Below are 27,369 nucleotides of genomic sequence, written 5' to 3' on the forward strand. Positions count from 1 at the left end.
TTAACAGACAAAAATTATTTTTTTTAATACATCTTAGATACTCAGAGACTTTTCTGTGTTGTGAAAATTGAATTTCTATAATTGTAATAAATACATATACAGTTTGTCAAGTAATTGTTTTCGAACCAAGAAAACTAACATTTTTCTGTATTAATTAATGAAAAAATTACTGATAATTGTGATAAAAATGTCGGGTTTTTTGCAAAAATTAGTTGGACGACTTATTTAAGACAAGATAGGATGTATAAATAAAAAATTAACCCACGTAGTCCAACAAAAAATAACGAAAAGCAATAACTACATGTAATGCAAGTTGTCAAATAAATGTTTTCGAAATGTAATGGAGGTTCCAATATACCCCATATTTTTGGTAAATACTTGAAAGTCAGGACAATTTATGAATTTTATTTTTAACAGGGAGTAACTACTAACAAGTATCAACAATATTAGTCATCGAATATCCGTACTAGGAGGGTTACCATATGGACCAAGGGAGTACCAGGTCATATTACATGTAAACAGGGTCCTGTAGGTTTTAAACCAGAAATATTTGAAAACTAAGACGTTTTATGAGTTTCTTTAGTTCACTAGGATGGATTGTCATCAACTAAAATAAATATTACCTTCAGAATAATTAAATCAGGGGGTTGCCAGATGTACGAAAAAGGTACCAGGTTATATAAACAGTAAACGAGACCACCTGTGTCTCAAAACAGGGCACCGAAGTTTGTTGTTTCACTTAATATTAATTAAGAGGTAATAACATTTCACGAAACTATCGGATATATCGCAGTAAGAGACTAATATTGCTTAGAAATGTATGGGGTACAGATTTCGACAATTTTCAGAAATGCCTACTACGACCTATTGAACTCATTTCGTGTACTCTGCAATACTACTCAGCATATTTTTTAAGGGAAAAATAATGCTGGCGGCAAAATAATGCTTCAATTTTACCATGGAAAAAACTTAGAGAATTCCTCTGAACTGGCTCTAAACAGTTGACATCGGATGTCCATTATAAAATCAGTATAGACTGACAATATCTTGCATATGTATTTCTAAGCGATATTTGTACTATTATGTCATATTTTGATTTGTTTTAGAGAATTGTTTCATCCATTAATTCAATTTGAGTTAAATAAACAAATCTTAAGCCCTGGTTATGGATTCAAGTGGTCTCATTTACTGTTTATATAACCTGGTACCTTTTTCGTACATCTGGCAACCCTCCTGATTTAATTATTCTGAAGGTAATATTTATTTTAGTTGATGACAATCCGTCCTAGTGAACTAAAGAAACTCATAAAACGTCTTTGTTTTCAAATATTCCCGGTTTAAAACCTACAGGACCCTGTTTACATGGAATATGACCTGGTACTCCCTTGGTCCATATGGTAACCCTCCTAGTACGGATATTCGATGACTAATATTGTTGATACTTGTTAGTAGTTACTCCCTGTTAAAAATAAAATTCATAAATTGTCCTGATTTTCAAGTATTTACCGAAAATATGGGGTATATTGGAACCTCCATTACATTTCGAAAACATTTATTTGACAACTTGCATTACATGTAGTTATTGCTTTTCGTTATTTTTTGTTGGACTACGTGGGTTAATTTTTTATTTATACATCCTATCTTGTCTTAAATAAGTCGTCCAACTAATTTTTGCAAAAAACCCGACATTTTTATCACAATTATCAGTAATTTTTTCATTAATTAATACAGAAAAATGTTAGTTTTCTTGGTTCGAAAACAATTACTTGACAAACTGTATGTACGTATTAGATTAAAATAAATTTGTGTAATTATGGTTATTTTGTCACCAAGGAGCCACGCAGTGCAGTTGTTGCTGATAAGAACCCAACGATTTAGCCTAAACTCCATTTTTGTACGTATTCTTATCTGTGCCACTGTAAGTGTCTTAACTTAAAATTAATGAAATAAAATTAGCATTATTCTGTTAAATTCAGATAAAAATAATAATTGTTTAAAAAAAACATAATGTTTAGCCTTTTCTAGGTGTTGTTTAGCCTCCTCCTCCAATCTTTTCACTTCATCCTGATGCTGCCTGGCTAATTGCATATTCGTCTTTTTCCCTTGAAGACCGTTGAGAATTTGTTGTTGCTGCTGCATCTGAGAGTCCCTCTGTTGTGCGTAAGGGTGGAATCTTCCCTCGGACATTTTCCACCTTGTCTTCCCGTTACTGTCCCCATTGATCGATGGAGCATGGTGTTGTGACGAACTCCACACATTCTGCAACTTCCTCTCCAAGGACAGTTGCGTACAAAATGATTTTTACGCAGGCAATTTATGCAGTACCTGTGGGTAAGAACTACGCCTTACCTCTGTTCTACTGTCATTGACTTAAAAGCGGCACAAAACCTCAGGTGATGATTGCCAAAGCATACCATGCACAGTTCACTTTGTCCCATGTTCATGATGATATAACAATAAAGGATCTAAAAAAGAACAAGAAAACAGGAGAGAGCACGCCCCAAAGCATGACAAGTTATTTATAACTATATTTTTTCAACAACTACACTCATAACTGTTCTACTGACGACTACTGACTGGAAGTACACATAATTTCACAATCGGACGAAAAATTATACCTGTTGTAGTTTTAATATCAGCTACTCTTACGTGCTCATCGTGCCCTTCATGCACTTTTACCACACGTCCCATCTTCCAATCATTGGGGGGTAGCAGCTCATCCTTGATTAACACCAAGTCATTTTCCTGCAGATTTCGCTTAGTATATTTCCACTTGTACCTCTTATGTAATTCCAGCATGTATTCCGTTTTCCATCTTTTGTTAAAGGTGTGATGGAGAGATTTATTTTTTTCCCAACGATTTATTAGCGATAAATCATCCGCTGGCATTTCAGAAGCAAATATAAGCGATCCACCCCTCAGAAAGTGCGCTGGAGTTAAAGCTTCCAAATCCTCTGAATCTTCCGATAATGGTGTTAGAGGCCTAGAGTTTAAGACGCTCTCTATCCTAACCCAAACTGTCGAAAACTCCCCAAAATTAAACCTAATATCTTTCATAACCTTCTTGAAATGTGACTTAAAACTCTTTACTCCTGCTTCCCATAATCCTCCCATATGTGGAGCGCTAGGAGGAATAAACTTCCATTCAAAGCCATTAACTATATACTTTTCGGATATTTCTTTGGAAGACTTTTTTAGAAATTCTTGATACTCCCTCATCAGAGCACGGTTAGCACCTACGAAATTGGTTCCATTATCCGACATTAAACATCTTGGCAACCCTCTTCTACCAATGAACCTAGTAAATGTGGCAAGAAACGCTTCAGTACATAATGTCGAACACGCTTCAAGATGAATTGCTTTCGTCGCAAAACACACAAATATACACACATAAGCTTTCTGATAAGGAGAATTTCTTAAAGTGCCAGATTTTACCTGGTAAGGTCCTGCAAAATCTACTCCAACATATGCAAATGGAAGCGAAAGGGAAGTTCTTTCTAAGGGCAATGCTGCCATTATCTGGGATTTCAGATTACACAGCTCACAGCTCTTCTCAATCGGGGAATATAAAACTGTCTTTGAACTGTGGCCATCATCAACGTTATATCAGCATGAAGCAGTGTTTTATGGATGAAATCCAAAAATGTATGACATAAATGAGAAGTATTGGGCATTGGAAGTCGCTCATCATACGTAATATTTGCATTAGCTAGACGTCCATTTACTCTAATTACCCTACTATTATCCAAGAATGGATTTAATGTACGTAAAGGACTCTGCCGTGATATTGTTTTTGAGTTTTCTAAATCACTGTATTCCTGCGGATAATGAAACTTTGTGTCATTCGGACAAGAATTTTTCCATTTACTAAATCTGAATTGTTCTCTTTTCTTCGTTTATTTTTCATTCTATACATATACACAATTATCCATAACGTTTTATTGTAAGAAGAAAATTTTGTCATCATTTCTTTATAACCATCTTCCTCTACAATTAGTGCACAATGAATGTTTCGCTTTTCTGGTGGAACTTTTAATACAACATTACTTTCTGGCCAATTATCGCCAGGACTTGGTAGCCACACTGGACCATTCCACCATAAGGAACAATTTGATAAATCCGCAGTATTAGAACCTCTAGTTCCAAGATCTGCTGGATTGCATTTTGTAGAAAAATGTCTCCATGTAGCATTTTCAACATTTTGAAATATCATAGCGTTTCTATTCGCAACATAAGTATTTTAAGTGGACGGATGTTTTTGCAACCATGCCAATACAATATTCGAATCTGTCCACAAATGAACAGAATAATTATCAACATTCAATTTGGAGACAACACATTTTACCAAAGATGAGAGCAATACGGCATCACAAAGCTCTAATCTTGGTAAACTTACTTTCTTCAACGGAGCAACTTTACTTTTCGCTATTAACAAACTTACTGTAGAATTTGTTGCTATGTTCGTACGAATGTATAATGCGGCATATGCTTTCTCAGAAGCATCACAAAATCCATTTAATTGTACAGAGCCCTCTTGGCAATAATTAATCCATCTTGGGATTTGAATCGAATCAATACTTGAAAATTGATCCACAAAATTCTTCCATTTTATATAAGTGGATGATAAAACTTTGTCATCCCAATTAATGCCTTCTAACCAAAGGTCTTGCAACAAAATTTTTGCTATATAAAATGATAGGCGTTAACCACCCTGCTGGGTCAAATAGTTTTGAAAATGTTGACAAGATTTTTCTTATAGTTATTTGGCTAGTTACCTCTAGTGAAAATGAGTCCGTAATGTCATTCCAACGAATACCTATAGTTTTTGTTGAACTCATTTCTTCGATTCTTTATTCAATAAATCTTCTGATCGGACACTCGAAAGCAAACTCGGTTGATTTGCCGCAGTCTTTTTCAACGGAAATCCAGCCCATTGCAACGTACTCACTAATTGCTTTTGTGCCTCTCTTTATTTATTATTTTAGCTGCAATTGGATATTTTTGTTTCGACTCTTCTGCCACTTGCAACAACGTGCGAATCGCCAAATAAGGTGCACAGTTAATACCAAATGTTACTGTACTCAATTCGTAATCTTAATTTCACTTTGACAATCTTTTCTAAACAATATTCACTGGTATTGCCGATCAGAAGGATGAACAAATATTTGTCGGTACATTTTCTCAATGTCACCGTTAAAAAACATACTTATACAAGCGCCAATTAAGTATTACAGCAACTGAATCATTTTGTAATATTGGCCCTGTATGCAAAACATAATTTAATGAATACGAGCTTTTTGTCTTACTCGATCCAATAAACACCACTCTCACTTTTGTGATAGTACTTTCTGGCCGAAAGACAGCATGATGCGGTAAGTAATACCAAAAATATTTTCCATCATTACAAATTTCTTTGGAGCTTGTGGGTTTCATATGTCCCAATGACAAATACTCATTCAACACATCATTATAAGATTTCTCAAGGTCAACATTTTTTTCGCAACTTAACTTCCATATGCTCATATTGCTTCTTTGCTTTGAATCTAGACGAATCTAAATGTATTTTATGTGGAAAATCATCTCTGAATGGTAATTTTACAACGAATCTGCCATCTGCTCGACGGTAAGTCGTATTGGCGTAAAATTCCTCACAACAAATCTCTGATTCTGTGGAAATAGGAACTTGACTTATATCTTCTTGTTCCCAGAACTTTTTTAATAACGAACATATGTCATCCTCAGTATTCTTTTCTGCTTGTACGGACGCTAAACAAATTTCATTTGACGTTATTGGTCCATAGATATACCACCCATATATCGAATATGAAATCATGAAACCTGGGTAACTTCAAACTTTAATACTTTCCATGTTCTTTATTTTTATTGTTTGAGACGGCAGTAAGCTAGTTAAATTCTTTACTATTAATGCCTCTGTTTCAAACTCAAGATCATTTACTTCTGAACACAAAGTCAGAATACACTTTTTATCTGTATTAGCTACGACTGTTCCACTCAGCCCGCTAATCTTGAAACTTGCATTCTCAGTTTTGATGCCAATTCTTTTATCTATCTTTTGAGTAATAAATGTTCTCTTTGAGGCAGAGTCAATAAGTGCTCTAATTGTAAATATTTCCCCAGAATATTTTACTTTTACTAGAGCTGTAGGCAACATAATGTCACCATGAAGCTAAGCTGCCGAACTAGACGAACATGGCATTTCTTCAACAACATTATCTGTAGTAACAAGAGCATTTGTTTGACATCCATTTGTCGAACGGAAAGATGTTTGATTATCTGTTGCTACTGTTCTTGGCTGTGTAAATCTCTCTTGCTCATTATTTGCTAAATGCAGTTTGGTATGGTGCTTCTTCTTGCAAAACATACACCTATGTACACTAACACATTCTTGAGAGATGTGTCCGCTTGTCAGACAATTATTACACAACCACTTTTCTCTGACAAATTCAATTCTCTGATTTACATTCAAGCTATTAAATCTTGAACTGTTCTTTAAAATGTGATTTCTACTACAAATGACGCATCTATTGGATGATGTCGATTGCGTATATTGATGCGCTGGATAACCACTATTGAAGGAAGTGGAAGCTGCTTCATTCCCAAGACAATCTATTCGCACTAGAACTCGATGTCTGTTTTTTAGAAATTCCTCCATTTGTGACCATTTTGGTAGCTCTGAATGTGATTCGAGCGATTGTTCCCAAAGGGCCAATGTTTCAACTGGAAGCTTAGTTGAACATAAATATATCAAAATTGGATCCCACTAATCTATCTCTATATTATGGGCTTTCAAAACAGATAAACAGTCGCTAACTGTGGATTGTTTTCTTTTGACGTCTTTGAAAATCAACAAATCTCCCAGCTTCACCCTTTGTTTTGTTTCGCAAATGGTAAAGTTTTTGCGCTGGCGTAAGTCTGGGATGATTACCATACCGTTCTTCATAATTCCGTAGAAGTCTTGAGAGTCACAAGGTGGCATTTTAATACATATCTCCGACATATCAAATGTTGTATTCGGAGGATAGACAGCTAAGCTGTGAAACAATGATGGATTTGTAGCATCGCCTCTGGCGGTGTTACCTTGACTTTCAACTTTTCGTTTTTTCATAATTTCCATTAAATTAGATTTTGTTATCTCATATTTGTCTTCAACTGCCTCAAATATTTTTCTTACTTATACTTTTTTTCTTCTTCATCTTCTGCTTCTACCAAATGGATACTTTCAAATGCACGGCGTACATTGCGCCAATCTTCATCTAGGGAATCTAACTTTGTTTCTATTAAAGAAACCGAAAGATCATTTTCTGGAGTATTTCCCAATTTCTCACACGTTTTCATAAGGCTATCAGTTTCGTATTCGAACCTAGCACAAACAATCGAATCCATTTTTAGTAATATCAATTTATTTCTGTGTTATTCATAATAAATAAGAAATGTATATATTATATTTTACATTATTTATGCACTGATTTATTTGTTGTATTATATTATTTATTAGCGTTATTATTTATATTACGCTTGTCAAACTACAATTATCGCGTTATTTATTTTTAAATAAATGAAGTGTAAATATTTCGTAATGATTTAATGTGTTTGCAAGGTAATTTTTGCGTTTTCTCAATAAATAGTTTAAATTATAAACTTTTATGGGGATAAATTCGATATTTTTTATTATTTGTAATTTTTTATTTTGTTTGTTAATTAGATTATTATATTTTATTGAATTAAAATTTATTTTGCATTGAATTTATTATTTTTTATTATTATTACGAATTTTATAATTTGTGCTACGTTCTATACGTTACGTTATACAACCTTACGTTACGTTACGCTAACCCCACAAATTTTCAATTCACACTTTATAAGCAGTAGTCGATATGGCAACAATTGACTACTGACAGATCGATCAAGCACAACAATAAACAGATGGCAATATTCGTTTATGTTGTGAATGACAGATGGAAAGAAATGAAAACAAATGTAACAAAATGCAAATAAAATTAAAATTAAAAAGTGAGAGTGATGCTTTTTAAATGGTGCTAAATATGTGTTATTATTTTTTTCTTGTTAGACACAATAAATACACACAACCTCTCAGTGTTCAAAAATACACAAATGATTTGTTCTTTTTTGGAAATGTTCGTTTGTTGTGTGTCTCAATCACAACAACAAATTACAAAGCCGCCAAATACGCACACAGACAAGCAAACACAAATTCTACTTTTCTTTGACAATTTTTTAAGCAATTTTTATATTTTTTTTTTTTTTGGAAATTTTTTGGCAAATCAGCCGTTTCTTTATTTTAGGACTCGAAGGACCATGTACAAGTTCCAATACTGTCGAAAGGACTTGTAGGGGCTCAAATTCTACAGAGTAGATTTTGAACCGAAATTATTGTTGCACAAAGACGAACAACAATATTACCTTTTGCAAACTACAACAAGTATTCTGACGATACTTACGTTTGCTGTCTGTAAACAAAAGAAAAACACTTTAAACTGATTTTAAATTCAATTTTATTGACACAGTCGGTCATTTTAAAATTATTTTATTCAAAATATCAATTCAAATATGTTTTGGACAAATTATTTTGATCTGACGATCCACACTCAGAAACTTCAAGAAGAAGAGTGCCTCTCTTTATTAGTTGGTGATGGGACCTCATCGATTACAATGACTTATCGAGGTTGATGAGGTCCATATCGATGTCGTCATCGAGAGGATGGGGTGGATTCCCAATAAGATGTGTTATTTAAACTTTCTGAAGGATGATTGTAAATGTAGCGCTGAAAATGGTATTGGGGACAAGATCCCAATTTTATCAAGATAATCACCCCAAGCACAAATCACTCAGTGTTCGTGAATGGATGCCATTAACTATCTAAAAGTGAGACACATCCCCAATCCCCGTATTTGAATCCTATAACAAATGGAGTATTTTGGAGACAAATATAAGAAGTCGTAACAACCCAAGTACAGGAACTCTGAAAAATACGTTGCGAAAAAAACTTTGTTAAATCTATGCCATAAAGGCTCAAAGATAACAAAGGATAACATACCTAAGAAATCCTTTTTGTTTAATATAACTTTTAGTGTGAACACTTTTTACAGTTTGGTAGAAATTGATCTTGTTTAACAATTTTTTATACCCTCAGCCTTTAGGCTAAAGAGGGTATTTACACTTTGATACGACCAAAAATGTGCCTCATAGAAATAATGGTTTTAGACCCCAAGTATGTTTGTACGATATCCGTTTCAGACAATTTTGAGCAGATCTAGAAATGTCTGTCCGTCTGTCTGTCTGTCTGTCTGTCGGTCTGTCTGGCTGGCTGGTGCGCACGATAACTCTCGAACGGATCAATCGATTCGGTTCAAATTTTGGGTATCGAAATATTTTGTCCAGATTCGATTTAAGTTCGAAGATGGGCCATATAGGTCCACTCCTTCAGGTACCTCCCCCACAAATGTTCAAAAATTGTCGCAAAACTTGTGCGCACAATAACTCTTTTAGGGAATAACCGATTTGGTCCATACTTTGCACATCGTGTAATTTCTACCAAACTTAGATGAGGTTCCAATATGGACTCAATCGGTCCACTCCTTCGGGTACCTCCCACACAAAATTTCGGAAAAGTTCAGTTTAGGACCTGGTCTCGAATCGCTTTGATTTTTGTTTACGCAAGTTGTATTCGCTGTCCTCTATATGACGCTGTAAGTTTCATTAGAGGCAAGTCCATACTTCCTGAGAAAGTAGCCTGAAAGTTTCAAAAAACCCTCTGACACCGTATGTAATGGTTGGAGCGCAATATAACTCTCGAACGGATCTGCCGATTCGGTCCAAAATTTGGCTTTCGCAATATTTTGTCCAAATTTAGTTCAACTTCAAAGATGCATTATATCGGTCCACTCCTTCCGGTACCTCCCCCACAAAAGTTCGAAAATGTTCGGAAAATTTGTGCGTACGATAACTCTTGAAGGAAGTAACCGATTTGGTCCATACTTTGCACATTATGAAATTTCTACCAGACTTAGATGAGGTTCCAATATGGACTCAATCGGTAAACTCCTTCGAGTACCTCCTACACAAAGTTTCGGAAAAGTTCAGTTTAGGGCCATCTCTCGAATCGCTCTCATTTTTGTTTTAGAAACTTGTATTCACTGCCCTCCATACGACGGTACATGTTTCTTCAGGGGCAAGTCCATACTTCCTGAGAAAATAGCCTGAAAGTTGCAAAAAACTCCTATGACACCATATGAGGTGGTTGGAGCGCAAGATTACTCTCGAACGGAGCTGCCGATTCGGTCCAAAATTTTGCCTTAGTAATATTTTGTCCAAACATAGTTTACGTTTGAAGATAAGCCACATCGGTTCACTTCTTCAGATACCTCCCAAACAACTTGCATTTGCTGCCTCAATTACGTTGGTAAAAATTTTTTCAGGGGCAAGTCCATATTTCTTGAGCGAACATCCCGAAGGGTATAAAAACCCCCTATGGCACCATATGTTGGGGGGCCACCGTGGTGCAATGTTTAGCACGTCCGCCTTGCACTCAGAAGGTCTGCGGTTCGAATCCCAGGCCAAGCAACATCAACTTTCCAACGGTGGCAAAATTCCCCCTCAGTAATGCTGGCGACATTTCCTGAGTATTTAAGCCATGAAAAACTTCTCTACAAGTGGTGTCGTAAGACACGCCGTTCGGACTGGGCAATAAAAAGTAGGTCCCATATCATTGAGCCAATATGAATCGGCGTGCACTCATTGATATGAGAGAAGTCTCCCTTGTCCCATCTGGGATGTTTGTGGAACAATTATATGGCACCATATGTAGTGGCTGGACATCCACTTCCACAATGGTCAATGTCGGTCCATTCCTTTAAGTATCTCCTCCGCAAAACTTTTGATTTTTAATCCTTATCAACATTTTTGTCGGTTCATACATCCAAAATTTTTAAAACCCCCTAAATACATACGGTTTTTGGGAAAAAATTGTTTCAATATACATAGGATGAGGGTATATCTCTGTCAGCAAAGCTGACTGATACTTTTTTACTTGTTTTATCTGAATTTATCTGAATATTTGTTATTTTATTTTAATAATTTTAAGTTAAGACGATAATGTAAAAATATAAAAAAGAATAAAATCAGTTTCATTAATTAACTTTTAGTAATCGCTTTTTTAATTTAAGAAACTCAAGTTGATACTTGACTCACTGTATTCAATATTGTGGGTCACTTCACTCATCTACACAACTAAAATACGACTTTTGCTCGCTAAAAAATATCTTGCTGCTATTCATGTAGCTTGCAATGAAGTTACTAGGAATGTATTTGGATTAAAACGAAATGATCATGTCTCAATTCATTAATCTCCTATACGGATTTGATTTCAACACCCTTCCTAAAATAAGATCTCTATCTTATCTTATATCTTAGTAAAACACAAACCTAAATATATCTATGACAAATTAAGGTTTAATATATCAAGTAAAGGTAGGGGACTGGTTCCCATTAGAACACGAAGTCTTGCCTCTGAACATAATTTTTTTCATAAATACCACTTGTCTTTGGAATGCACTACCACAAGAAATATAAAACGTCAGCAACGCGTTTACTTTTATGACAAAAAAATGTAATTTATCTTAATTAATTTTTTAACTATTTACTAAATTTGTCCATGCATAATTTGTTTATTTAAATCAATGGTGAGCTAAATCAGAGAGATGGAAATCTTATATTTCATTTCTATTGATATTTCTTTAACCTTTACAACATATTTTAAACATAAATGTCGTCTTAAAGCATTAATAAATAATCCAAATTAATAATTTTAAATTATTTAAATTTAAATTGCATAAACGTTGATTTTTCAAAACACAAAGCGAAATTGACACCAACTTTAAATTCGCTTAATGCTCACGACTGATTTAAATCAACTTTATTATACCCTACACCACAATGTGGAAGGGTATTTTGTTTTTCTGAAAATTCATGTAACACATCGAAAAATCCGTCTGTCCGCCCATTCAAAATTGTAATCAAACTACAGGCCGCAGTTATGGACCAATCCTCACGAAATTTTGTTTGGTGGTCCGACCAGAATAGAAACGATTAGTTTTTGCCGATGGTCGCGAAATATTTGGGGCGTGAAAAACTAAATTTTCATCCGATTTTGTAGCTGTTCTGTAGGTCGCAATAACAGTCTGATCAGCGCGTATTTTTAAGTACGGTTGGAGTTTATGCCGCAGAAAAAGCTTGCAATTGTACATGATGGTACAATAATATTTAGTGGTTTAAATGCACCGAATCTTTTGTGCGAAAATTGGTAAAATTTTTAGTAGAATGGTCATATCATTATTACTGGAATATTTGTTCCACCCATGTAAGTTATATTTAGAAAAGGAACTCTTGATATTTCCATTGGTGGCAATTATGTTGTTGTATGTCGTCAGATAACAGAGATAAACATGTATCTCACAATTTTAATTGTGTGTTGTGTAACCATAATCACCCTAGAGGTCGCAGTTGTAGTTCAATACTGAAAAATTTTGCACAATGTAAGAGTTTCGGTCGAGAAAGATGCCGTTAATTTTGGATAATGATCAGACTTGATAACCAACTCTTGACCTCTCTGATAACATTACATCAATGTAGGAGAAGGATAACGAAACTACTGTGTAACAAATAATCTGGTATGTTGTGATGTATGTATGACCAGACCCCTGTAGGGTATAACATAGTCGGCCCAGCCCGACTACAGCCTTCTCTTGCTTGTTTTGTATTTTTTTATTTAAATCAATTTAGACTATGCTGGTTTTAGAAATTCAATCGATTTAAGTTGTCATTTTCGTACAATATACATATGTCAAATAAATCGAAATCAAATAAATCATCGTATAAGTACATACATAGCCTAAACCCAGTTTAAGTTCGATTTAAAAAAAAGGATATTTCTTTGACATCTTATAGCCTACACTGAATTAATAATAAGATTATATAAATAAATAAAAATAAAGACATTTCTATAGTTAATGGATTTTTTCTTTTTGAATTTTGAACGGTTTGGTATATACATATAGACCGAAGAAAAAATATTATAAACAAAATTTGACCAATACGCTTTTGACCTTGAAAATGTGCCAAAGTCCAAGTGATGGGAAAACAACGATACACGTGTATTTTTTTGTCTTCCATCACGCTGCGTTGTCATAATATGTTCGTGTCGCTCAGTGTAATACATACCTTTAGTTGAATTGCTTTGCTGTCCCTTTAATGTTTTTTTAATCCTTAACGACCATTTAAGTGCGAGTGTCTTTCCTGATATCGAAATAATTAAAATCAGAAAATAAATTGAAGCCTTTATTATAATTTAATCCAGTTTAATTGCAGTTTGAAAGTTTTTATTTAAGTATTGTTATGTTTATACTTTCTGAATATGCCGACTATTCTTCCAAAGACGTATGCTAGAGCTAAAAATAAAAGATTAATTTGTGATCAATAACTAATTATGAGATATTACAATCTTATCCAGTTAAATGCAAACATTATGATTAAAGTACACATTGCAATTAATTATTTACCATACTTTATGAATGTACACAGACATAAATGTAGTAAGATGGGACAATTCTTCGTTATTTTACTTCAGTGAGTGGCGGTAGAATTTAACATAATGTTATGTCACGATATGTTGCCATAACATAAAGTTATATTTAAAAGATTCATACGTATTTAAACGATCCAACGCGTGTGAAATTCCTCTGGAACTTTCAAACTTGGCGTTTACACTAGATAATTTCGAGCAGAAAATTGTAAATGTTTAATGATCGCCCTCATTAAACCTTCCAATTTTTGTGTACTTTTTTTGATTTACCACAATATATTTTAAGAAAGTTCTTCTGCCTTTCCAAGGCTTAAAATATGTAGAGAGTCATGTAATTTAGTGTGAACATATCATTGGAAAGACCCATATTTATTTCTCTTCGTTATTTACAAAATATTTTCAATGCCATTAATATTTTCAACGACCTCTCCTTTCCTTGTTTTCTTCTTCTTTCCTACTTCTTTGTCCATTTCACTCAATATGCAAGAACACCAATAGTAAAAACTCTCCTAGTTATGACGAATAACTATGTGTGTACATATGTACAGCTAACGGACGTCTTCTTTGGTTTTCGATTGTTTGCAAATTCTCTCTCCTTGGCGCCCGCTGCATTGTCATCTTCAATACAATAAAGAAGTCAGTAATCAGAATATCATCGGAGCGATCACAACGCTTAAACATAGCACGACCAATAAAGTGAAAACTAATTTGCGAGAAACAAAAACAAAGGCCTTATCAACAGCAAACGTAACAACAACGTCAACCAAAGAAAAAGAATAGACCTCAACAACTAGTTGGAGATAAACAATAAGAAGAAGTCATCAATAAAAACGAAGTAGAAATACTGCCAACATAAAATAATTAAATCTAGAAAAAAAAAATTAAAATAAAACAATCATAATTTGAACTAAATACTGAAAACATGAAATTTTTAATAAAACTTTTTTACACAGAAAACCCCAAAACATTATATCTTTCATTTAACAAAAGAAACAAACTTAAAATACCAAAAATCTAAATCTACGGCTAGGTTAACATTTACGAAATCCACTCGATTTCAACTGTCAATTCCATTACTCAAACGTCAAATGAAATCTCATCTGAAATCCATTGGATTTCATTTGACGTTTAACCAATGGAATTGACAGTTGAAATCGAGTGGATTTCATAAATGTAAACCAAGCATAAGAAAAAAATTAACCTAGAATAAAACCCCTTAACATTTGGTCCCCACGAGCCGAATAGTGACTTAAATATTCTAAAATATTTTTTAAAAACGAAAAAGTGATCGTACCAGTGACATTAAATGAAAGACTTCTAAAAATAACGTTTTATAAAGAGATAGGTGTTTCTCAATTTGTTCTACTTTTTAATCATAAAGAAGAAAATCGCCGCTATTTCTAACGGACCTGAATGTAGCCAAATAGCCAAAAATGTCATGCATTCCGTCTCTTTCTAGATTTTAATTTTACTTTAATACTGCGAAATCGATTGTGCTCAAAGTAAACCTTTTAGAGAAATTGCTGAAGCAATTTATTTATTCCAGCGGAACTTAAATTTTGCAGCAACAATAATTCAAGAACACTGCGTGACATAACAATGGAAGTTTTTGGCAACATTTTGATATTCCTTAATTCAAATGTATGCTTTGAAGCAATATTTGCCAGCTCGGAACATTAGTGGTTTTTTTATAGAAGAAATTCTACATTTTATAAACATCACTCAAATAATCTTCGTGTTGCAAACACTCGTTTTGGTCACTTGTTAGTAGTTATCCTAATTCCTTTACTTCACACCAACAATGGATATTGTAAGATTTCAAAATGCTTATACCGACCTTATTGACCTTGAAGAAACTCTATCATTGAACAATTGTGATGACAGCGTATATGAATTAGAAGTCCTACCGTCACATTTAGACTACGTTTGGACACAAGTACTACACTACTACGAAAAATGCAGAGATAATCAAACTTTGGAAAGAGAAAAACTCATCGACCTCAAATGGTTACGAAACACCTTCCAAGCAGCTTTCATTGTTTATAGATCTTGCTTTGCATCCATCAAAACCGAAATTGATATTTCTTCTTCTAAAAACAATACCAAATTCTCCAATGACCGACCAAGACCTCAAAAATTTATGAAAATACAGTCCACAGATATTATCAAAACGGAAAATCTACACCAATCAATATGCAAAGATGCCGTGCTAACCACTGTTCATAAACATCAAGGATTTTCAGAAGAAACCCTTTTCAAAGAACCTTCCAATCCAGTTCTTCATTACAAACATCCAGCTCCTTGGGATAGACCGCAGGAATTTGATTTGTTGCCTAGCAATCAATCAACACATAGAACTTTGCAATTCCTTCGCAATGAGCATAGATCTCAAAACATATTGGAAGTAGATTTGCAAGCTTCGACCACGTCATATAACCCTAGCATTTTAGTTCTTCCAGGTAAGGATAACCATCAATCCAAATCGGAAGAAACCTTGACACTCACATCTCTGGAGCGAGCTAAGTTCAATAGTCACAAATACGAGGAAATTGCATTCATTGATTCCGAATCAACATTTATTTCTGATAAACAGCAACATAGACTTCCGACGAGACTCGACATAAAGTATTGCTCAGGCCCCAATCCAGCATTGATGGAAGCAGCAACTCAAGCTTGTGCTACCACACTTCGCTCGCGATTGAACCCTGACTCCCAATTAAAAATCTTTGTGTCTTTTACAAAAACCTTATCGTTTAAATTACCTTGTTTAAAAATTTACATCGATCAACATCCAGCTTCCAAGCTATCAAAACCTAGTCGGCCTCTTTTAAAAGCTATCAACGATACCGAATCGAAAATTTTTGCCGTTAAACTACAAAGACTCAGACTTTCTAAGAAGAATACCGCAGGTCTAAAACCATCAATGATCAAAATCCCAATACAAGTCTTCACCTTCACATTTCGCTCTCGATTTCAAGCTGACCTTGACTTACCGTTTAATTCACCTTGTTAAAATATCGACTTGAAAACATTCAAGAATCCGGAATATTGATGATATTTTTACTAACCTACTTCCAAATATATTTGACCTATCAGTTTCCATGTGTTCACTGGAAATGTTAAAAATGCCTAAAACATTATGGATTTTGGAAGGAACATTGCAAGAACCATTATGCTTTACATCGAAATATGTTAGAATGAAAAAAGAGAAGTTTGAAAGCATATTGCATTAGCGGAACAATTAAACAATGAACTGACAACCGATAATTCAAACAATGAAAAGGGTCTAGCAAATCGCACAATAGAGCTCTATAATATCAAATTTGAGTTATTGACAGCAGCCGCTTCATCAATTATAGAAAATCCATCTTCTAAATTTAAACGCCGTACAGGAATATAGCGACAAAATACTCCCCAACAACTACTGTGGAAATTTCGACTTAAAACTGCAAAAAACAAAGTCAAAATTGAAAGTTGCACTTGTGGTTTGAATAGGGAACCCAATACAACCAAAAACGTTTTACCAAATATTTTAAATCTTAAATCGAATTCGTACTCATTCATTATATTTGCAGATTTTACAAAAATCACGCCTGACCTCAAGAAGAACACTTTATCAGCTTTTGGGTTATCCTTTTGTTCCCACTCTCTTAATTACCAATATAGAAAACAAATCAAAATTGTACTTCTCATCAAGCAGATTCCAAAAAGACCTCCGGACAGGACATCCTTGATAACGCCAAGAAAAAATGCACGTCGTCAAAAACAAACGCATCTACAATGCTGCACAAAATCACCATCATTGTCAGTTTACGCGCTCGTTTGTCTAAAAGCCCGCAACCATCATCATACTTCTATAGTCATGAGCAGATCGCATTTACATAGTAAATTCAGGAGCAACAATCGAATGTTCACAACAACCACTTGGAAGTTTCGACTTAAACCCTCAGATTTTAGAAAAGATGAAGGCGACCTCAACCATGAACTCATAACATACAACTGGATCAATTCGTACCGCAGACACATCCGTTTTAAATCGCATGTTACTACCCTATTCAAAAATTGTCAACAATTAATCCTAGGAGGCCACCCAACAAAATCCAACTTAAATTACATATGAATCAATAATAAAATCCACACAGCCATTGGGCAACAACAAAAAAGTCATTATTAAAAATCAACAATGTCTTCGTTAAATTCATCTAACATCAATTCCGTATTCACAACCGAAGTCATAACGGAGGCAGCAACATTTAATTTCCAAAAATCAAAACAATGAAAAATTTAAAACGAAGTTTCTGAGCATAATATTTAACCTAACGCAAACGACTTTTAACTCCTACCACGACCTCAATATAACCCATTGTCTACATCATATTCCAGAACATGAAAACTGTCAACACATCACGGAGGGCCGGTATGTTTAATGATGGCCATCATTAAACCTTCCAATTTTTCCTTTTTTGATTTACCAAAAAATATTTCAAGAAAGTTCTTCTGCCTTTCCAAGGCTTAAAGTATGTAGAGAGTCATGTAATTTAGTGTGAACATATCATTTGAAAGACCCATATTTATTTCTCCTCGCTATTTACAAAATATTTTCAATGCCATTAATATGTTCAACGACCTCTCTTTTCTCCTTCTTTCCTACTTCTTTGCCCATTTCACTCAATATGCACAACACCAATAGTAAAAACTCTCCTAGTTATGATGAATAACTATGTGTGTACATATGTACAGCTAACGGACGTCTTCTTTGGTTTTCGTTTGTTTGCAAATTCTCTCTCCTTGGCGCCCGCTGCATTGTCATCTTCAATACAATAAAGAAGTCAGTAATCAGAATATCATCGGAGCGATCACAACGCATAAACATAGCACGATCAATAAAGTGAAAACTAATTTGCGAGAAACAAAAACAAAGACCTCATCAGCAGCAAACGTAACAACAACGTCAACCAAAGAAAAAGAATAGTCCTCAAAACTAGTTGGAGATAAACAATAAGAAGAAAACATCAATAATAACGAAGTAGAAATACTGCCAACATAAAATAATTAAACCTAGAAACAAAATTAAAATAAAACAATCATAATTTTAACTAAATACTGAAAACATGAAATTTTGAATAAAACTTTTTTACACAGAAAACTTCAAAACATAAAATCTTTCATTTAACAAAAGAAACAAACTTAAAATACCAAAAATCAAAATCTAAGAAAAAAATTAACCTAGAATAAAAATTAAAACCCCACCCCTTAACAGTAAAAATAAAAAACCTTTTTTCACCAACATATTTATAAATTTTCAAATACATATTGAAAAATTTATAAATGTATTGGTAAAAAAGATTTTCTTGTTGCTACTGTCTGCTCAAAATTATCTGTGTTGAAAAGCCCCGTTATGTTAAGAACAAATTCGGTTACACATTCCATATGTCATCAATATTGAATAATATCGTTGTTGGTGTATAACATATAAGTAAGTACTAAATCCGGCGAATATTGACACATTTCTGTAGTTTATTTTTTTCGTGAATATTGCAAAATATAAATAAAATTTGACCATGACGCTTTTGACCTTGTAGATGCATTATGTAAGAAATAATTAAATTCAGAAAATAAATTCGAGTATTTATTACAATTCAATCAAGATTAAATGTTGTTCGAATGTTTTTAATTCAGTATTGTTATGTTTATACTTTCTGAATATGTAGGCATTCTTCCAAAGAGGTATACTGAAATTTAAAAAAAAAAAGATAAATTAATGACCAGTAAATAATTATGAGTTATTGCAATGTTATCCAGTTAAATGTATACATAATTAAAGTGCACATTATAATTAATTATTTAACATACATACATGTGAATGTACACAGACATAAATGTAGTAAAATGGGGCAATTCATTGTTATTATAATTCAATCAGTGGCGCTGGAATTTAACATAATGTTATGTCACCTATTTAACTGATTTAAACGGTCCAATGGGCGTAGAATTTCTCAGAATCTAGGTATCTAGTAATCATATTCTTCATTACAGATACTTTTAACTCTAATTTTCAGCTTTTAAAGCGACGGTTAAATAACATAGCCCTGTAATATTCTGTTTTTCTTCCGTTATACAGGAAAATAAGAACTGCATATGGGTGACTAGTCTTTTAAGATACTACCACGTGTCCGCTACTTCCACATGAATATAAAAGAGGATAATAACTAAATCGACTAAAATGCAGAACATAGTCGCACTGTTGAACTGTTTATATCAAAATAACATTCAGCAATGATATTTACAACAACATTCCAACAGAGAATTGTGGGCTTAGGTCCACGTTTTGATATAGCCCCCATACAACGGTACCTCCCGATTAACGGTATTTTGAAGATTTTAGCCTCATTATTACACCGAAATTGCTGAAATTTCGTATTTAGTCTTCATAGTGGGCATTATACCTTCCCCTTGAAATTTGTCTGCATAGGTCCACGCCTTCATATAGCCCCCATAGGACGGTACCTCCCGATTTTCGGTATTTTGGAGGTTTTAGCCTGATTATCACACCGAAATGGCTGAAAATTGGTATTAAGTCTTCGTTGGGGGACTTATAACCTTCCACCAGAAATATGTCGGTATAGGTCCTCGTCTTCCTATAGCCCCCATAGAACCGTGCCTCCTCATTTTCGGTATTTTGAGTGTTTTGGCCTCAATATCCACCCGATATGACTGAAATTTGGTGTTTAGTATGTTAAATTTTTTGTAAAAATTCGAAGTTTACATTCGCTGCTCACAATTTTTTTTAAAAATTGGTTTTTTTAAAGTTCTCTCGTTTGAAAGCAAGATTATTAGGTACCTAATAAGCCCACAAAAATATATAATGATCGGTTCATTCGTTTTCGCGCTATAGCCAACACCGCAAAACGATTTGTTAAAAAAGGGGGTATCCTCTCAGTGAGGTGGTCGCTGAAAATGAGAAATGACACATTCATCTGCAAACCTCTGCAGCTGGGACCTTTATATATTTGAAGTACTCACTTTTTACTACTCATACAGCAAAAAATATCGATATACACTTTTATACAATTTTTTCCCCACTCCACTCAATTTAAAATTTGCTTCAGAAAATAAATAAACTTAGTAATAAATGTTTGGGTAAATGTAAACACCATATGATTAATATTTACATGCAAACAAAAGTATAGCCAAGTTTATTACATCCCACGAGAACTTAGGAACCATTTTTGCAGCCACCGTTACTTTTAAATTTTAAATATTAACGCATAATATAATTTATTAATTTTAGAAAAAAAAAACACAAAAATACGTATTAACTAAAATTGTCGGATTTAAATCCTCATATAGCAAAAACTACTTCACGTATTAGTACCAAAATTCTGATTCTTCTTAATTAATATGTTTTCTATCACTCACCATCAATAAATTTGTTCAACGAAGTATTTAGTTTTCACCATTTTTGGCCACGGTCGTGACACTCTGCGGTGGCCCCCCGTCTTTCCTTACATGGAAATAATTAAATTCAATTAAATCCAGTTTGTAAGTTTTTATTTTAGTACCGTTATGATTATACTTTTTGAATATGTAGGCTATTCTTCCAAAGATGTAAACTGAAATTTAGAAATTAATAAAATGTGTGCTCAGTAAATAATTGTCACTAAATAAAAAGACCTAAATGTAGTAAGATGGGACATTTCATTGTAATGATACTTTAGTGAGTGGCGTTGGAATTCAACATAATATTACAGCGAGTTTTATTAAATTTATATGTATCGTACACATTCAATTTACCAAAATTCAGAACATAGTCTTACCGATTCCTATTTACGTCTATTTCTCTTAATCTATAAAATTCAGTAATGCTATTTACGACAATGCACGATGGAGCCAATGAGAGGTTTTTGAGGCAAAAAGTCATTTTTTCAAGTCAGTGATTGAAATAAAATAATAACGGAATTATATTCTTAACACTTCCAAACCTCCAAAACCAAAAAATACAATCTGGCATCGGCCCACGGCGACATGCCAAACTGTCAAAGATGTCATAAATTTCATTCCGTTTATTCCGTCGCAATTAAACAATTTAAGTATTTTGCCGCCAAAACCTGATCTCTTGGTATTATATATTTTTTGCAAATGGAAAATACGGGTATGTAAAGTAAGATTATTATTAAAAATGTAATATTAGATGTGGTCAATAATTTGTTGTGTTAGTAAGTGATGTTTTTTGATGCAGTCTGTGGTATCGTCCATGTGTTCTTTGGAGTAGAACTTTCGGTATCGGGGCGTATTCCCGTAAATATATATATTTGGTGAAAGGTGACGATATCAGCTAACAGTTTTTGAACAGAAATTTTGCGTATACTTGCGAATTAAAAAGAAATCAATTTCCAGATTTATGAAAACCTAAATATGTTATACACTGGATATCTGCGAAATTTAATAAAGGTGTCAAAGGGAACTACATGACGGGAGTTAAACAAACAATTAATAACATTTGTGCACGCCTTAGCCAAATAAAAAAGTTCTGTGCGCAGCAAAAGATTAAAGTCGAACAGGGCCGACTATATGATACCCTATCTTATCAACTTAACATTAAATAGGATGGAATTATATTATATGAACAGATTATAACAAAAATTTACCGATTCTGCCAATACAATCGAAGAGAAAATTTTACCAGTTAATTTCACTGGCTAAACAAGTAATCCTACAAAAAATTGAAAATATGCTGGATTTTACTATAAGGTTATATTATAGGACCCAATTGGCCAATATACTATTGGAGCAATAAAAAATCTTATCCGATTTACATAAATTTTTGTAGGATTTTTTCTAGCCACAGCAATGAACTAGTTAAATTTTTTTAATCGATTGGACAATTAATGTTGCCTTTAGGCAATTTCCGGAAAATACACCTTTGGAAATCTTAAAATCTAACAAAACTAAACACTTTAGGGGGTGCCGCATAACAAAATCCGACATCGTTTTTTAAAACTACCCTAGTGTTCATGCAACATCGAATTAAAGCTATATTATAGCTGTCATGCATTATCATTTCGCACAGGGCTTCAATGTTTTGTAGCACAACGACCGTTTTTGGACGACCTCACTAACTTCGTCGTTGAGCGAGCGTTGACCACGAGTGAATTCTTCAATACAGCTCTTCGCAGTGCTATAGAATCGAGCTTCATCGCCATACAAAGTTTTAAGTTCATCGATGCACTCCCGCCGTGATAATCAACATCGAAACGTGTAACCAAAATGATCGGACGAAAATGTTCAGAAGTAAATTTGATTTTGGCGAATTGATTTTTCATATCGCTATAAACAACGCAACACATGGTGGTACGTCAAACCGTACTGAGGACGTTTATGCTAAAAATGTCAAACTTTCCAATGGAAATGTGAAATGGCCTTTGGCAACATGTATTGTTACCTAGGCCAGAAACTTATGTAGTAGCCCTCGTATGTGTACTATGTTCTCATCAAAAAATATTGGTCAACGTACATATACGAAATAAAACATCATATACGCATGATGTTGTATGCTAACAAACTCCGTCACAACAACAACATATATATGCTAAACATATGTATGTACATATATCACGACCGTATGAACAGAAACAACAGGCATTTAAGTCAAAAAGCTTAAGAGTTACAGTGTAATTAATGAATTACTAACACACCATAAACCAAACCAATATTATACTGAATTTTACATATGTCTTAACTACAAAAAATATTGCCTTATGAGTCTAACTCAGTTGTAATAAAATCAAAATTAATAAATCTGTTTTTGAAAAATATTATTTAATTTCGCGCAATAAAATTTATCTCCACATTTTTTCATATATCAAAGACTATAGACAAAACTACATACGTGTACTATATGATGCCTTACACCACTGTAAATATGCAATAATTAGTTTTCTTAAGTAATGAAAGTACTTAGCTCCACTGCCACGTCAAGGCTTATTCCTTCTGATTGTATAGAGCTACTGCACTACTAGAATTTCATTGGACGTGGTTCAATTGCTTACTAACAACATTATAAGAAATAAGTGAAAACAACACAGAAGTCTTAAACAATTCAAGCAGTAATTAGGAACTGACAGTTATATGTTGGTCGTTGGTGCACCAAATAGATGAAAGCGGGCGAAAATATATGCGGAGCTATATCTATATCAATTGAACAAAGGGGTGACACAAAATTGTATATTAGGGCTAAAACCACAAAAATACATATGCTTTATTTATGTTAAAATGAAGGCTTAAAATATTCGATTTGACGAAATTTATGTATTGGGCGTATGTAGAATTTTCCGATATTGAAGATTACATTCAATTTTAATAATAAACAGCTTATTTAATAACGATATGCTATTATAATGAAAAACATATAAGAAAAAAAAACTGCAATGAAAAACTTGTATGCAATCAGTATGGAAATCATTTCTTAATATTATTCCATGCTCTATACGGCACAGTGAGTGTCAAAAATAATCGGTTTTCGATTTTTCCAACAATAAGATCTCAGTGTTTTAGAAGCCCATATCTAATAACCAAAAAATACTTAAAAATTTTGTTCCTGTGGCAATTAAAAAATGCATATAACATGGATCCACGGCAACCCTATAAGCGAGAATAATAATTAAAATTTGTTAACCTTGTTTTCTATGCGTGAAAAATATTCTGTTTTTTAACTTTTGTTAAATTTTTTACCAAATAACAGGTCATTATCTACAATATTAGTCTACATTTTAATATATGCGAATAGAAACTTTGATCCTGTGTGTAAAAATGTAATATTTTATAGCACAATAGAATTTGTCAGAAATCAGTAGTACTACGCCATTCGCGTAGGCGAATGGTAATCTAATTCTGTCAGTATGAGTACCTTACAGGACCTGAGGAGTACCTCTGGTAACTGTTTTCCTAATCGCTGTTTCTTTAATATTTGAGTTTATAACTCTGCCTTCTAGCATTTAATTTTTGTAATATGTATCTTCAGGGTTTAAAAGTGAGAGGAATGGATGGCCTGTCGGAAATGATTACCTATCTGATTTTTACGTTATTGAAAGCTCCTTCTATAGCAAGAACAGCATCATATTGGGTAAGTTCAACTAAATATATATTAAACATGTGATATGATCACATGTTTTTAATTTTTTTACAGATTTTTAAATTTTTTAATGGTGAACTAAAAGTCGGAGAGGAGTAAATATTCTGCATTTAAGCTTGGAATCCATTTAGAAGCCATTGAAGACAATTTGGGCGACAATTTGAATTATGCTGTTATCCATGAATAAGTTTAACACAAAGACTTGTCGCTCAACTTGTCGTGCATGAGTTTTGCGACATTTGTGTGAAAATGTCGTCGATGATCCCCAAGGACTGTCGTCGAGCCGTCTTCAACAGATTAGTGACAACTTTTAAGATACATTTCCGCTGATGATTTTCAATGTGGCAGACGAATGTGTTTTATTTCATAACTAACGAGAAGCGTTCAACGATGTTCCCTGTATTTTATATTTAAAAGTGATTTATTTGTTCTCTTTTATTAAAATTAAAGTGTGGCACTAAAAATAGTTATTTACTTCTGTTATTAATTATTCCATTCCGTTTTTTTCAAAAGTGTTATTTTTTTAATCTGTTATTTTTTATGTTCCAATGCGTCTGTTGTTGCTTTTGTGTTTGTCATTTCTTTGCGTTTCAATTAAATAAATAACCACCACCATTTATAAATGTGTGTTAGAATATGAGCATTTAAATATGAACATTTTTTATCGATTGGAAAAAATTTCGTTTAACAATTTCTTTAATCAATAAAATATTTTCTTTTCATCAGGCATAATGTGCAATATTCCATAGGTATTTTTGTCAATATGTGATATTTTATCAGTTAAAAATAAAAAAATCGATAAATATTTTAGTCAATATGACAATTTTATTTTATCAAACTGTATTTTTACTTTGTGATCAAATAATTTTATCGAATTTTGTCAATATGACAATTTTTTATCGCCGAAAAATTGATTAATTTTTGATTGAATCTTTGATTTTTTTTATCAAAGGGCTACAATTTTTTCTTGTAAGTGACTTTCACATTTCTCCACAGGCCACGTACGCACGACAAAGACAGAAAAGCCCAGTTTCCAGTTTCTGATGACAAAGTCATTTAAATTGGAGAGAGTTTTTATCTCTTTAACAGTAGGATCACTACCCTTTTTAAATATTCGTAAATTATGTGATAAAATAATGTCAAATATTGGTGTTCTTGCTACCCCATTGAAAATTGTGGACATTTGTGTCGCATCCAAACACCACATTACATCATCCTGAGGATACCCAGGTTTGGTGGGGCTTATTGGCCGAAATTGTCAACATTTATTTCCTATACAAATTTGTTCAAAAAATACAAGAGAGGAAAAATTACAGAAATTGCAAAAACTATTTTCTGCTAGACATATTAGTCCGAGTATAAACTGGCAGGTTCTTTGCTGTCATCTGATTGGCTAAACGTTATATTTCGGAGCATGAGTGTAAGCAATCCATTAAATTAATAGTTTTTTATTTAAAATATTTTTTCTTCAACGTATTAACAATAACTTCACTTAAATTTTCTAATTTACTCGTTGATGAAATTGGTTGCACTTTTTCTATACAATCACGCACAAAAACATGTTCAGCATACCTTACAGAAATTTCTCTTAGGGCTTCTTTCCATGGTATGTATGTATAACAATGCTGACAAAAACAATAAAATAGAGTATTTTAATTGTGTATAAATACAACATTTTTCTAACTTTACTTATTTAAATTTTTTAAACATAATTTTTTTTTTTCTAAATAAAACAAGTTATTAAAAAAAATAATTTGCTTACTTGTGCGATTGATGTGCTCAGCATGATGACAACAAGTCTATTTTGATTGAAAGTCCTTGAAGCTGTCAAAATTTTTGTTTACGTTTTCAACAAATAATTCACAATAACAATGAATTTGATACATTGGGTTGAATCAGCTGGCCTTACTGCTCAACCTTATATATTGTACCATGGTACTCAGTTAGTTAAAAAGTTTTGTTGTTATCGTTGAGAATTGTTCGAGATCATATTAACTGTTTTCCTTTACGTTGAAGGATTCTCAAGTTTTGGTATTTTTGATATGAGAGCTGCTCTCTACTTGCCATTTAGAAGGAACATACCAGGTATAACATGTGATATACTTAATTGCATAATAGTTTATACTTACTGTTTAACATTTCTGATTCCTTTAAAATCACGCACAATAGCATGCTCAGCGTGTTCATCTCTGTAATGTACTTAATGATCTATGAAAAAAAATAAATTGATATTGATACACGTTATTAATCCTACGTAGTAAGTATGTATGTTAAAATACACCCAGTTAATCATACATAATCTACAATTCGCTGTTATACATCCAACAAATAAACGAATCGAAATGTTTATGCCAAACTGGGTTTAGTAAAACTAATCAGAAATAGACGTATGCCGTTACGTATAATTTAAAACTGTACTAATGTTTCATTGTTACTTCCAAGCCATTTTTTATTTTTTGCACACTAAATCGGTATTTTTTCACAGTGAATTACAAATGTCAGTTCCATAGCGTATACGTCAAATAAAGTGGATTTCGTACATATGAACGTACTACAATTTGGATAAATAATATAGTTTGTTGGGACAAAAATGTGTTATTTTCAAATTTTGTCGGATAA

At 33.2% G+C, this 27,369-nt stretch overlaps 1 long non-coding RNA gene across 1 annotated transcript in view; it reads right to left on the bottom strand.

Moving 5' to 3' along the window:
* Window positions 1-26,960, bottom strand: part of LOC141386658 (uncharacterized) — a 31,501-nt gene extending 4,541 nt beyond the window's left edge. Inside the window, exons 1-4 of the long non-coding RNA XR_012408422.1 lie at window positions 26,880-26,960; window positions 21,039-21,232; window positions 19,316-19,351; window positions 13,259-13,485 (exon numbers count right to left, since the gene is read on the bottom strand). This is a non-coding gene — a long non-coding RNA (uncharacterized lncRNA). The remainder of the gene's footprint in view (window positions 1-13,258; window positions 13,486-19,315; window positions 19,352-21,038; window positions 21,233-26,879) is intronic.
* Window positions 26,961-27,369: the final 409 nt, after the last annotated feature.

Source organism: Musca autumnalis, unplaced genomic scaffold (assembly GCF_047663935.1).
Source record: "Musca autumnalis isolate F117 unplaced genomic scaffold, ASM4766393v1 scaffold_1, whole genome shotgun sequence".
Classification (NCBI taxonomy): domain Eukaryota; kingdom Metazoa; phylum Arthropoda; class Insecta; order Diptera; family Muscidae; genus Musca; species Musca autumnalis.